Genomic DNA, 15,347 nt, shown 5'->3' with positions numbered 1-15,347 from the left:
ACAACATATTCTAAATTCCTATAGTTTTATGTTAAATTCAGCATACAAGTTACATTTCAGGCAACTTTAATCCTCCAAAAATAATGGATTCACTATTATTGGTATTGTCTCGTGCTATTTGCTTTGGCATCCATCAACTTTTCAGCTTTCTGTTTCATTTTATTTTTCAAGTACTTGGTACAGCTTCGAAATTCTGACACTTTACTGAAGTATTTCAATATTTTAAAACATTTATTGACATTTTTATTTTTATAGATTCAGATTTAACAGCCAACATGTGGCGAGCTCACGAAATAAGCGAGTTGTCCAGCAAAAAACCTTTTGCAAACTCTTAGAAAAACCCTTTTTTGTTAGTCTTTGTAGCAAGCTACCCTAGAGGGAATGAGCTCTGAGGATTTCTTCCACTTTGGCATGTAATCCATCATCTGATTTGAAGCAGGAAAATCCCTGTGAATGCATGAAGATTTGGGGAACTTTTCATCATTTCATTATCTCCAATGTGGGAGCTTTTACAACTAAGAATTGATTTTGGATCAACCTATAATTGCGTATATCTTTGATTGCAGTTTGATTAAGTAAACGATGTAATGGCCATTTGTTGAGTTGTGTGGTTAGTCGTAATAAAGAGCTTCATTGGCATTAGAAAAGGGATATTTCTGTTTCCCTCTGGCCGTTGTATTTTCTGCTGTTGGTTGTTTTCCGATCACTGATCCCTGACTGTGGTATGTCCAGTGTCAGACCCCTGTCCCCCTCTCCCCTGCCAGGCGCCCGGTCTCACCTTTCATGGCCAGGGCCCGGGCTGACCTGAAGTGATTCCAGATGTGGAAATCTTTTTGACCCTCCCACCCCTTCGCCCTTCCTCCCCCGCTTTCTTTTCCTCCTCCCGCCCCTCCCCATTTGCCCCCAGGCCTTGACCAGCCACTCCATCAGGGCTGACACCGTCCCCTCGGACAGCGTCTCTCCTCGCCTGAGCACATGACACACAAGGCAGCTCCCCCACCGCCCTTCTCCCCCGCCCTCACCCACCCACCCCCGTCCTCTGCAACACATCTGGAGCTCATTACAGAGGAGACAGTAAGAGCGAGGGAGGGGCGGGGAGTCTGCGTGCAGAGTGTGTGTGTGCAAGAGAGCGGGAAATAGTGTTTCTTAACCCTTCTCCCCTTAAAACATCCACCTTTTTTCTCCTCTTTCATTCTCTTTGTATCGTTTCTTCTTAACTTTTGCTTTTCTCACCCCTCCCTCCCTGCATGCAGTGATCTTTATCCCGCTGTCAGTGCCACATGATCGCAAATATTTTATTAATGAGCGGTTTTAGAAAAGAACTCGGCACAAGAAAAAAAAAAAAAGAGAGAAAATCTGAGAGCAGCCTGAGTGAAATACTGCACAGCTGTTAACAGTGTGTGGTTTGGGTGAACAACCAAAGGAATTTCCAGAGATGTGGAGTTTCCACGCAAAGTCAAGTTGACTGAGAGGTTGCCCTGTTTGTGCGATTAAGTCACTATTGTTACGCACTTTTCATAAACACAGATGCAGGCTGGAATACACACTCAGTCTGTTGCATTGTAAAGGAAACATAATTAACTCCAAACTGCCATCTCAAGGTTAACGCTGATGACCATATGTACTGTTCTCCCATCGCCAACCAAGGCTTGTTTCTTTTATTCAGGAAGTGAGAAATGCTGCAGCTTTTCCCATAAAAGAGATGTTTACATTTTCTGATTAACATGGTCTATTTGTGAATATATACACAGGATTGAATGGCCTTAAAAGTCATTTAATCTGCTTAGAAACTAGAGACCATAACAACTTTAAAGGCTATCTATGGATTATGACAACGTGGGTCTTATTTTTATAGTGACTCTGCTGCAACGGTGTTCGAAAAGGCTAGAAAACAGCTTTTCGATATGCATTCACATTGGACAGTTCTGCAGCACACAATGTTCCTCTTGTCACACTGCTCAGAGCCAATACAGGAAATGGTGTGCGCTTTACTGTATGTGGCAAGGCCTCTGTATGATGTAAAGAAGTACTTGTCCGATTGCCTAAATGTCTGAAAAATCCCTGTCCAATTCAAAATGTAGGGGTCCTGATACTCTTCATGGGAAATATTTAATGTGACACCAGTGTTTTGAACTGGAAAGACATCAATGATGGTTGGCCTTTAGTTGACCCCGCCCTCTAGTGTGCATATTGCAAACACAAACTAGTTTCTTTCAAAGGTAATGAACCCTGACAGGCATGCAAAGACCTGACTGTCATCCAAAATAGTGTAGTTTGTGGGGTTTTTGGAAACCACAAAGCGAACAAACCCTAACTACCATGCACATTTTGAATCTCAGCAGTGAATGTCATTGAACATCTCCTGGGGTTCTGCATCTCTGAGAAGACAATGTGCTTGTTGTGAAAGGGTTGCAAGAAGTTTGGCCAACTCATGGTAAAAGAATGATTGCGGTATATTGTGACTTTTGGCCATCAGTTGTATCAGTTCATCTAAAATCGTACTCACAGAATGAATTTCTAAAATCTGAGAAATGAGGAAATCACAAAAAACTGTCAGAAGGTCAGACAGGTAGTGATCAAGCAAACAGTTACCTTCTGTAGAGGTAAAATGGTAAAAGAGCGCAACTAAGATGTTGCTAATAATCTCCCCATTACAACAGGAAACTGTGAGCACACAACTACAGTAATGACAGGAAGTTAAACATTGAAGCAGGAAGTGTCTCTGGCTAACCTGGAAGTTTGTTTTTAACCTGACTGACCCCGATTGCTCGTGTTTCTCGACCTGTCAGACTTCTTTTCAGTGATGTTGCCATGTTTCCAGGTGGTAGCTATTACTTGGTGAGTACCATCTTATCATAACTCATAAAACTTAACAAAATACATCTGAATCATCCTTCAAGGTAGTTGGGATGAATGGGCATCTCGATGAACGTTGCCCAAGAGCTTTTGAGTTTTTTTTGCATTTCACCATAAGTACAGGAAGTAGGAACCAAAATGTCACATGCTGTATTTTCCCATGCTAAATGTCTCAAAGATAGTTCTTGTCTTGTCCTGGAAGTAATGTTATGGTGTGATAAAAAGCTTCAGGCAGGATTTAAATGGCTGTTGAGCGTTCTGGTCCGGGATGAATTAGCATTTGAATTATCTTGGCCCGGCTGAGGTCCAGCGGGGCAACGTCCAAAACAAAACAACAATTATGGTGAGTGACGTGATGTGAGCTCCGAGAAATCGTCACTATATAATCATCGCCAGAGTTTCATATTCCCTCATGGCACATGCACTATTTTAAGTATTTGGAAGACTTTCTCAATCTCTTACAGGAAGTCCGGCCTCTGCAGCAGAACGCGTGCAGGACCTGGGAAATATGTAAGAAGTCTCAAGAGTACAAACATTTACTGACCGCAGGGAATATTACTTTATTCCTCCGACAGGAACTCTAGCTCATTTGAGTTTTGTTCCATTAAAGCCGTTCTTCCACAGCCTACAGAGAGCAGTGAAATGCTTCAAAAGACAGCGTTATCAGAAAATAAGCAGAGCCTGTTGAGGGCCCTTCATGTGTTCCTATCAGCTGGTGTTAAGTGTGTGATACACTGTCCAAACCTCAGGCTCCTCGTCCACTTTGAAGACCTGAAGTGAGGGTCAGAGCTGCAAATCCATCCACTCCAACTGTCAGGCTTAAGATAGATTGCAACAGGAAACAGTTGAACCAACCAGTTGAGTCAAAAACACAACCAACGTCCGTTTCTTTTGTTTCCCAGGACAGTAAAGTGCATGGCAGCATGTGAAGTATCCATATGTAACGTCAAGGGACTCTTCCTCAGATTATCAGCTGCCTCACTCCCTCTGCTGGACACTGGCAGTCCACACAGCTGCAGGTCAGGAGAAGCTGCTGACCACCGGGGAGAGCACAGTGTCATGAAACTATCAAGAATTCCTCAACTAATGACAAACTAAGCTTAAGTGTTTTCTGTATATTAATGCTTCCTATGCATCTATTTTCTTGGAATAGGTTATAAAAGTGGCGACATTTCAGGCCATTTTGTTTAGAAATTGAATTGCTTCAAGAATCGTTTACAAATGCATCTTGAACAAGAACATATGGCAATGAACTGCTCTACATTCCATAACTAAATCTTAGAAAATAATTGAATCAAGTTGATCAAAACGATCCCACTACAAGCCCCGTTCAGTAGCTTTTCATGATGAGACACCATCTTCCTCCGCTGATGGAGTCTCCAAGTTATCATATAATTGACAAGTAAAAAGGCGCTGTTGCAAGTGAGACAATTACAGACAATAATTGACTTGGTCAAAGCTTAGATTGATTTGTAATAATTTAATGAATCATTTTAGAGTCAACAAATGCCATGAATGTTAAATGAGACTATTTCCAACCCCCCTTTCTGACTATTAGAGAAAGGTTTTAAATCTTGTTCTCAACTCCAGTGTTGAAATTATTTTAGGAATGTTTAGGGCTGATTGGATCCTTGGTTGAATAACAGTCTACAACTGGTTAACATTGGTAAGCTACAGGCCCTTTCCCTAACATACAAAAAATATCAAGGTTTGATATCATTATGTATCTTATTCTTCATCTTTAATCAACTGACGATAAAAAGGATTGAAGTGTTCTATGTAAACTGGAGAGAAAGTGGCGTCCTTTAATATGCTTTCTTTTCTGTGATGACATGTTGTGTCTCTACCTCTTCGTGTTTCTCTGTACTGCTGACGGAGGAGGAGAACGGGAAACGACACTCCATCTGCGGTGGCGTTGTCTCTAATGGGCTCCATGCTGGCCAGTTGGAGATGATTATTTGGAGAAAAATGACACTGGGTTTGGAATAAATCAGCCGAAATGTGGGCACATGTTGCAGGTCTGGGCATGCATGTGTGCGTCCGAAAACAAGGGATACATAAATGTGTGTGTGTGTTTGAAAGAGAGTAAAATAGAGGGATAGGCCTACGGTTTATGTGCCTTTTGATCAGTGCAAACTCGAGGCTATGAGGAATGTTTCTTTTTCTCCTTTGAAGGCAGTTTGAGTTTTCTCTAATAGTTTTGGTTCAGCTGTGTGTGCGTGTGTATTTGTGTGTGTGTTCAGCTCGGTATAAATGGGGGGCGAGCTCTGAAATGAATATCATTGTCACATCTCGTGCCAGAGCAAATTCCCCTTCCAAAACGAGCAATTTTGGAGCCAACGCCTGCCGTCGGAAAATCTGCCTTCAATTTTCCTTCACTGGTGGCTGTGCATGCGCTAACCCCTCCAATCCCCTTTTTCTCTCATTCACACACACACACTGAGAGGACCAAAGGCTGAGCCCTCTCCCTCCCTCCCTCACACACACACACACACACACACACACACACACACACACACACACACACACACACACACACACACACACACACACACACACACACACACACACACACACACACACACACACACACACACACACACACACACTACAGATCTAGTTGGCCTGCAGCAAGTGGACCCCTCAGTTTATTTTTTTCTCAATTATCAATTTAGTGTAAGTGGCAGGCGCCTGATGGGCTCCATGCCGAGAGGAAATGTTTGCATTGTCCTCATTTAACAATGGCGTTTAAACTAATACCTGATTAGCGTGAGTGTGTCACCGCTTAAAATATATGTCTGAGACATCAAGCTGTGACGCTGCGGCTCTGTTTCTTTGTTTTTACAGTTCCAGTTATCGCCTCCTACCATCACAACCTCTACGGACTCACTGAAACTATTACAAACTTGAATAAGAGTGCTTTTTTTTAGAGACACAACTTCTGTATTTGTACTCGTAAATTCTGAGCATTGGCTGAATTTCCTGAATGCACTTGATTGAGATCCAGGTTGGAATAGTGAGTGCAATAGAGTGCATCTGGGAACAAAAAGAGAACCATGTTGGGGAATTAATGGAAATAAACTCATGTTAAGTGTTTTGTTGTTTTATAATTATGTCCTTCCCCCAGGCCAGCAGCCAGTATTTTGGAAATACAGGCATGGTGAATCAAAGTCCACACATGGACCCCTATTTGACTGTTCTATTATATTGCTCTCAAGTTTTATTTCCCAAAACGTTTATTTTAAAGTCACAGCGCTTTCAGATCCAAATCTTGGAAAGTGTAACTCATCTCAGTAGTGGCAAGGATCAAACAAGGATTGCATGCCTTCCAACAAGTTTATTTATGAAGCCTGAATGGCACTCCAAAGCCTTCTCTTCAGTGGGGCTGTCACTTTTCATCCCAAATACAAACTACCACTTAAAGGCACAGAATTCTAAATTGCAAGCGCACCAGGCCATTTCCTTTTACTCCATCACTCTGATCTATAGCCTGACCTGTCGGCCTCTGAGTAAACTAGACTATAGTTCTCTTGAGACTGTTCTCCCAAAAATAACAAAATCAGATATACAAGAGTTTGAAATGCTGTCGACCTAAGCGTCAGATCAAGACACACTTTACTCTATTAGACAAACAGCATATTCAAGTTCTTAATTTTACGAACTTGTCCTTGTTGACAAACAATTGGTGGAACTAGCGAGTCTAGCTAGACTGAAAATCATAACATTTTGAATTCAATACCATAAATATAAATGTTATGGAAATGTTAACCCATGCTAGATAATAACTCTTCCAAAATTCTGGCAAAACAATAAAGTTTAGAGTAGTTTGAAGTAGAAATGTTGTAAACCTATACAATCTAGATGGATTGTCTATTAGCTGCCTTTTTTAAATTTCTTTTTACACCATCGTTCGAGTGACTGATATTTACATATGTAAGGGTTGAATTAAGCTATTCCAAATATAACAGGCCAATTCAACTTAAAAAACATCGTCAAATCTATCAAATTCCAAACACAAGATCCAATTTCTTTAGGATTCTAGAGCTTTTACCACATGGTCTTACGGATGTGAAGTTGCCAAGTACACGGTTATGTTGTAATAATACTACTACTACTTATTAAATAACAGTCCTGGAATAAAAGTGCTTGTATGTGGGGGGAGATGAGACTACTGTCTTTGTCTCCAGATTCGGATGTGGCAACCTCTGTGATCTTTCTCTGATCCATCAAGAAATCAGAAGTGACAACCATGTCAGCTTTACTTTAGTGAACTATTTTCAACTTGAATCATTTTTTTCTGACTAAAGGTCAACTTAAATGTATTGAGTCTTAGAATAGTTCAATTAGCCAGGGACAACAACCCAACACGTGTTAGTATTCTTAACCTCCCTTAAGTTGCAGAAATCCCCCAAATTCCCAGAAACATGACAAAGACTTTACCTCAGTTACACTCTGCAGTTCCTGATCAGACAATCTGGACTTTGAGAAGTGGTCCTCTATGTGATCCAGACTCTGTTCACGCTCTGCTGGACGAGCACAGGAAAGCACAAATGATTCCAGTACACACATAGAGCATGATAAACTGAACCGAGCCTCCAGCTCAGCCAAGCTGCCATAAAAAGCTCTGCCGCTGCACTTTCCAGAATGTGTCTTGGCGCAGGCAAAAGTTGATTCTGAACTGAAACAATGCCATAATAATACATTATGACCAGAAACTTTACATTAAACATCATCTAAGGGTTATAAATTGGACGACTTGAGCTTTGCAGTTTTTTATCTGAGGAATTCAGTTTTTCTTCTGACTCATCATCTGTCTGAACGGGCCTAATGAAATCTCCGAGACGCCTTTTTCCCCCTGAGGAGAGTCTCTTCTTCATCTTTATTTTCCCCTCTTCGCTCATTATGTGAGTTTTTGGACTATTGTGCTGTGGAAGATCTTTTCTCAGTCACACAGCCAGCCCTGCACACATGTTACATCTACAGAGACAGCTGTAATGATGGGAGAAAATCAGCTGGCCGTGAAAGGGAGAGCAAAAATCGGAGAAAAACAGAGTGGTTCATCAAATATAACTCTGACCTACTACAGCAGCCTTAGGTTTATTTGAACAATCTTTCTTAGCTCATGGCATTTACAGTAACTTCAGTTCACTATTCTCTTGCAGAAATAAGTGTCTTGTGACCTGCAAATGGTACATTTTTTAACACCATTTCTGCAGAAGACCGACAAGGACCGTATTTATAAACCAAAAACATAACAAACAGCTGATGCTGGCTGCTGAATTGTAGCATTAGCAAACATTGCGTAGGCCTATGTAACATTTAGCACGAACATGTTAATGTTCAGAATTAAAATGTGGTGCTGAATTCTTTCTAATTTTGTCATATGAGAAGCATTGTAGTCAAATACAATTTAATGTAGCATTTTTCCATCATAGTTCATACCTATGATAGGTGATAAATAGCTTGTAGTATATTTCCTTACTTCATTTTCAGTAATAATTTTGATGGCTTTATTATGGTGACATCTGCTCACCCTGGGTCCTTCTCAGGTCGATTAAATGCAATCCTTGCGTCCCTCACTTGCGTCGTTTCCCGTCGTTTCCCATCACAAACGGACGTCGCTTCATGTGACGCTCCGGAAGAAAGGACGTCCCATTGCTCTTAAAACTAATTTCCCTGCTTCTCGTGGTTTCCTTGCGTCTCTCCATGCTTCCCTGGTGGGAGGGACTAAACGCAGGGAAACGACGCAAGTGAGGGACGTAAGGATTCCATTTAATCGACCTGAGATGCGCTCCCCTGTCTGCCTCCCCTCTAATCCCTGAATTATTTTTGGGACCCTGCCATACACCATCTCTCCAGCAGATGCCCTTTGACTTTCCTGCACTCAGTCACCATGCGCCAGCACTAAGGTCCTCTAGTCTTTTGAGCCTCACCTGTTCCCTATTCCCTCATTAAACTCCCACAATATATTCACCAACCACGACCCTCCATTGTCATGCTGGAAAACAGGAACTGCTGGAGTTTTTTTTTTCTTTATAGGTAGAGAGTAATAGTTTTTATCTGTAAATTAAATGACAGATTGTTACCTGGAGAAATAAGGTTTAAGCGTTTGCTTTGTTACTTTGGTAACGTCAGAAGACAGAAGTTTTTAATGTTTAGGGTTGTATACTTTATAATTGCTCGTCATTGGACCCTCATGGGCATTGCCATCATGAAGAACAGCAGCTTCAATCACCATCATCATTTAACAGTGACTCAACAGACACAATTCACAAGTAAACTTTAAAATACCCTTTTTTGGAAATGTATACCATGTGTGATGACGGACCCACCTTTTGGCCAACAGGATGGAGGGAGTGATGAATATGAGTGGCAGGCTGGTCACAGGCTGGGTGTATCCTCCAGTGATGAAGGTTTTGAGCTCTACATCATCTCTGTGCAGGAATGATGTAATATTAACAGTCAGCTGAAATGTCCTGACATCAGCCGGCACCTCACGCACAATTATGACAAATTCAAACAAACACAGCAGGAAAGGAGTATTTTCTACAAAGTAATAATTTCAAATATGAATATAGGCAATGTCAATCATCAACACACTGCAGAGTCAGTACTCACTATATGATTCATGCAAGGGGTAAACTCACACTCCTTTAAAATATTAGTATTACCGGTAGTATTAATATTAGTATTAAATAGGGAGGCTGTGGCGCAGTGATTAGCGTGTTGGTGTTCGGATCAGGGGAGGTTCAAACCCCACTGCAGTCAGCATGTCGTTGTGTCTCTGGGCAATATACTTCACCCCAAATTGCTCCTGTGGGGATTGTCCACAGTATTGAGTATGTAAGTCGCTTTGGATAAAAGCGTCTAACAAGTTATGTAATTATAAATACCTATAGTCTGTAGCTGCCTGTCCACTTACAGCTATGACCATTCGCCAATAAAACCAATTTTTGTTAAATTTCTGATTATTTACAGATTTAAAAAAGGCATAGATTTGTGTTAATCAGTGAGCTTTGAAGCAGAGCCAGGCAGCTTCAGCCTACTTCAGGTCTTTATGCTAAGCTAAGCTAACAGGCATGCAATTTATATCAGTCTAAACATCCCACATTTTAAAGGAAAGGAACACTTTATTTTCCAGTATTCCCCCCATCTCTGCCAACCCCAGATTAACTATTGTTTTGGAACCTTGACCTTTGTCAGTTTTAGCGTTTCACCTTGCTGTATTTGCGTTTTTTCTGTGCTGTCGGCCATTTTTGTAACTCCTTCTTGGTTGCCTGCTTACAAAGTCTCTGATACAGAACCTGACACTCTTTGGGTGAGTCACAAGTGATGGCTCTCAGAGACTAAATGAAAAGTGATAATTCGTACTCTTTCTTTTTTTTAAAAGCACTTTTTGTTCTCTGTAAATATCCTTACATTGTTTACACTAAGTAGGTTCAGAAACCAAAAGGCGGTGTGGCCACTGATTAGACCTTGCACAGTGTTTGTGTACTATGAGGCAGGGGCGGACTGGGGCTAAAAATCAGCCCGGTAAAACTCGACCGGCCTAACTCGGTACCGGCCCACCGGGAAAACTCCCGGTATTCCCAAGGGCCAGTCCGCCCCTGCTATGATGGATCAGATGCAATCCTTACACATTGAAAACACATTGAGACTTGTAACCAGACTTGCACTTTGCATGACAAAAAGTGACAATGGATGAAGAAAAACAAAGGGGTGTAGTTCAGCATTTGGCCACCAAGTGACATAAAAGCAATAGTTGGCACTGGTTCATCTGCTGTGTGGGACAACTGGGGAGTGATGAAACAAAACTAAAAGAATACAAGAAACAAATCAAGAATGATGTGATTAAAACAATATACAGATTTATAAATGTGCATATCCTTCAGGGAAACAGACCGTACACATTTAAAAAGTCTCTCTGTGAATGTCCTATAGATTAAAAATGTATACTATGGTGCAGAAAGTATAAGAACATGTAAATGGTCATCAGAAGATGTAAATTATTCTGTTATTCTATGTACACCATAAAAAGTAATTACACCATCTGCTTTAGCTTTTCTTTGCTTTCAATGGGTTATATCCATACAAAAAGACAGATAACTACAGAATAGTAAGTTTAGCCTTATTTATATCTTCTTGCACAATGTTCTATTTGCTGTTTTTAGATATAAAACAGCCCGCTAGAAATCTAATAAAAAAGCATTTTAATGGACAAACTGTCCTACAATTTAGGATTTTCCAGAGAGGGTTATTTGTGGATATACGACCCTCCGGAGCGTTTGCATTCAACCATAGACTGTATGCATTCAACGGGAGCACGAGAGGTCGAAAACTTTAAAACGTGATTATAGGCCGTAATAAGCGCTTGAACAATCGACCTATTTGGTCGTAATAAGGGCTTGAACAATCGACCTATTTGGTCGTAGTTGGAGGACTTGTTGCTCTCCACCATGGGTCCTTTTGTATAATTGTAGCCTGAGAACTCTCCTAATTCCCACAAACATACAAAGGACATGACCCAAGTGTGTCCTTTGATAATTTACCAGTATTAGGCTATCATTAGCCTCCTCCCCACCTGTGTGACGTATACCTGGTGGGATCTCCCTGTCTGTTTACATCGGGCCGTGTCCCCCCCCTCAGACCTCTCTCATGTCCCTGCTACTGTAACACCTTTAATTCCACAGACTCATCACTCACGAGACTGTGCGCCAAAACCAATGCATGCCCCCCGCCCGTGCATCACGAGGCTTTTTCCTTCGATGTTTGGTGGGTCCACCGCACCGCTTGGGCAGGGGGGACATCTGACGCGTGAAATTTCTGTCTGTCGTTTATTGGGTCGCGGCGAGGGGGGGAGTCCCTCTCTGCTACCGACCAATGAGCTGAAACGGGAGCATCGGCGGTGCGTCGGAGCGCAGCTGCAGCATCCCTCTGACAGTGACTCCAGAGCCGGCTGGTAACCGGGGATACTGGCGGATGGAACCGGGATCTAATCGTGGATTTATGACGGATGGTTAATTTTAGGATACCGGTGATGCTCCTGGAGGATATTGTCGACGTGTCTGGAAAAGGATGGAGAGGGGACTACTGCTGTCACCGACTTACACAACACTAGTCAGGGACAGAGAGGTAATCCAATGCAACTACCCGTGATATAAGTGGTGTTACTTTGCTTATCTGCATATATGTGAGAAATGTGTTACTTATATTGCAGCAGTCTTATAATGTAGGCTACTCTCAAAACAGGGTTATTGAGTTAGTTAATTTTAAACCAGGATCCAGAGTGCTGATGTTGTCAGTGTGACAGCTGTCATGCTGCCCTGAGCCAATAACTGTTTCCTGTTCAGTATTGATGTATTGATTTGTGAGCTGTATCAAACTCAACAGGCCCAGTGTGTGTGAATGTGTGTGTGTGTGTGTGTGTGTGTGTGTGTGTGTGTGTGTGTGTGTGTGTGTGTGTGTGTGTGTGTGTGTGTGTGTGTGTGTGTGTTTGAAAGGAACATATTGTTTGTTTGATTGATTAGCTTTATCAATCAAGTTTCAAGGAAGTACGTTTTCAAACTGTATTGAATGAATGGAGGCCAAGAGCTTCCTGAATGATGTACAGGCAGTGCTTTGGGATATGTCGGCAGAAAATAGGCTAACACATGACAAACATGTTTCATTAAATCCATATTGTTGCATAATTCGTAAAGTATAACAATGAGGTCATGGTTGTGGCAAATCCCATAGTGATGGTGTATTCCAGGCGGATGGAGCACGAGAAGTGTGAGCAGAGACACAGCTGGATCTCAGACTTTGTCTATAATAAGCTGTTTTACCTCTTTGTCCACAATGAGCAGGAACATGGTGACCTACTGTAGTCTGTACGGACAGTGTTTGGGTTATGCCTGAAGATATATTGGCATTTTCGTATTGTTTTAGCATTCAAATGTGAAAAGAGATCTTTGTGAAAATATCCCCAAAATGCTAAATGTAGCCAGTTAGCATTTAGAGTGAAATTAGCCCTGTGTTATGCAAGGCGCTGCATTGGTGGGGGTGTGTTTCTTCAGGCACAGGTGGATCAGGAAGTCCAGTTTCAGAAACAGTACATTTTAAGGCCTATCAAATGCAAAACACATGGGATTATACATCATGGTGGCAAGAATTGTATCTAGTGTGCTGATCATAAGGTGAATAAATATGGTGATACTGTGACAAAATGATCTAATAGGTATGTGCCTTTGCATTTTGACTGTCCACACTGGCCTAATTGCAGTTTTTCACATAAAGTAATATTGACTTATTATTAACTCTGTAATAGCTGGGTTTCTGGTGTGTGTGTGAGCAGATGTCCAGTTCATCTTGTTAAACTGTATATAACCAGAACACTGGTATCTACTTGTCTACTCTACAGGTGGATGCTATTATCTGCTTTTTATTTTAAATCATAGACAACAACCAAATAACTTTCCCCTTTTCCATGAGACTTTAAGGCGTCATATGCAGTTTTAACACTTTAATAGAGGAAACATTCATTAAGTGTATTGATAGCAGCTTCAAGGATCTGTCCCTTTACTTGCTTCCTTTTTCATGTCATTGTCTTCCTTAATATATCTTCTTATTCAAATTACTTGAGAAACAATCCACTTTACTGCTTAACATAAGCTTTAAGGTTCAAAACAATTGGTACTTCTTTACAAATTGACTTTGAGTTTTGGATACATCTAGTTACTATCAGATTCCATTGCTTATCTATGTAGCCTGAAAAAACAGCGATGTTTACAACTAAAATATGACAAAATCACTCATTTTAAAGATTCATAGCTCATCAATACAAATCTGTGTTGAATGTAATACTTGTACAAATTATGTTTTGGGGTTATTTTTTATTTCTACTGCAGAAAAGTGATAAGTACTCTAACTCTTCCTGGAGGCTATTGTTAATGTTTAAAGGTCCCATGTCATGGCCATTTCTGCTGATCATAATTCCATCGTTGAGGTATACTAAAATAGATTTACATTGTTCAATGTTCAAAAATCCTATTGGTTTCTCATACAGCATCTCTGTATAGTATGTGTATTCACTCTCTGTCCTAAACACGTTGTTAGAGCTCCTGCCCCCTCTCCCCCTCCCTATGAGCCCACTGTGCTCTGATGTGTGTCTATGTGTTACAATGGCGTTTGTTAGCAACCAGAAAATGCCACCAGCAATGACAAACAGATGAGAATGCTGCGTGGGGTCTGGGTGTCGTGTTGGAGGGACGTTGCGGGACAGCGAGACACAGCTAAACCCAGCCCGAGCACACACACACACACCCGCAGCCTCCCCACATCCCGCCATCTCAGGCTGAGAAATCCGAAGTCCGCGGATTGGTCCAAATGTAACGGCTCCGCGCACGTAACGTAACTATACCCAATACGTCACTGTACCCAGGAAGAAAAATAAAAATCTCCAACGAGGCGTTCTGGGGCAGCATAGACAGGTCTTTTCTGTGTTAGTTTTACTCTCTACAGGGTGTACTTTGAGGGTTTGTGACTTTGCAGACCGTTTACATGCAGAAAAATCTTCATAACACACAAGGGGACGGGTAATAACAGGAAAAGCATGACATGGGACCTTTAAGCCAAAACATTACACTGACTTATTGATTTCTTTGTAAAAGTGGTCTTAGTAATATGAGACTGGGATAGGGGGTTGGTCCATATAAATAATGAATGCAGTTGCATGCTAAGGTTTAAGTGAAACATCTGCAGGACAATAATTACGACTCTGCCAAAAGAAGCTTTGACAATCCCATAATTTGCTTGTATGCACATGTTGATACGATAAAATCATTCCTTTTCTGTTTTTATTAGCAAACACCAGAGTGATGTTTTATGGGTGTTTTTTGGCCTGACTGTTAAAATGTGTATCATTATTCCAGCCCTCTCTGACAGGGTCTTTGTAAAAACACACATTACATTTTGAGAGATACTCATTGACAGCTTGTAAAGAAAGGATCAATTTAAGTGGACAATTACATCCCTCTCAACCGACACAGAGAGAGAGGAGGTCTGGGTTTCATTCTTAACATATGGTTGATAAAGATTCAGGAAAAATCTACATCTTATGTTGAATGCTAAAAAACAGGTTTTATCCTGTCATACTTCAGTATTACTGATCAGAGAACAGCTAGGTTGGTAATCAAGAGGTTTCTCAGTACTTCTAGCTCTGAACAATTGTACCATTGAAATTGGCAATAAAGGTTTTCTGCTTTAACTTACATTATAAAGTAAACGTTGATTGCGCAATATGTTGGCTGCAGAATAATGACACCATTGATTTTAGATAAACCATGTCTATTCTATGCAATGAAGGCTTGATTTATGGCACAAAGCTTCGGAAAACAAAATGAGTCCTATGAAGTATTTAGGATAAATAGCAATTTAATATATTTAAATAAAAAATATTCGACCCATATGGTCTAAATAAGTCTTTAAGTTGGTAGTAAGTAGGCTCTGAGGAA

This window comes from Gymnodraco acuticeps, unplaced genomic scaffold, assembly GCF_902827175.1.
Source record: "Gymnodraco acuticeps unplaced genomic scaffold, fGymAcu1.1, whole genome shotgun sequence".
Classification (NCBI taxonomy): Eukaryota; Metazoa; Chordata; class Actinopteri; order Perciformes; family Bathydraconidae; genus Gymnodraco; species Gymnodraco acuticeps.
Note: the sequence above shows the minus strand (reverse complement) of the source record.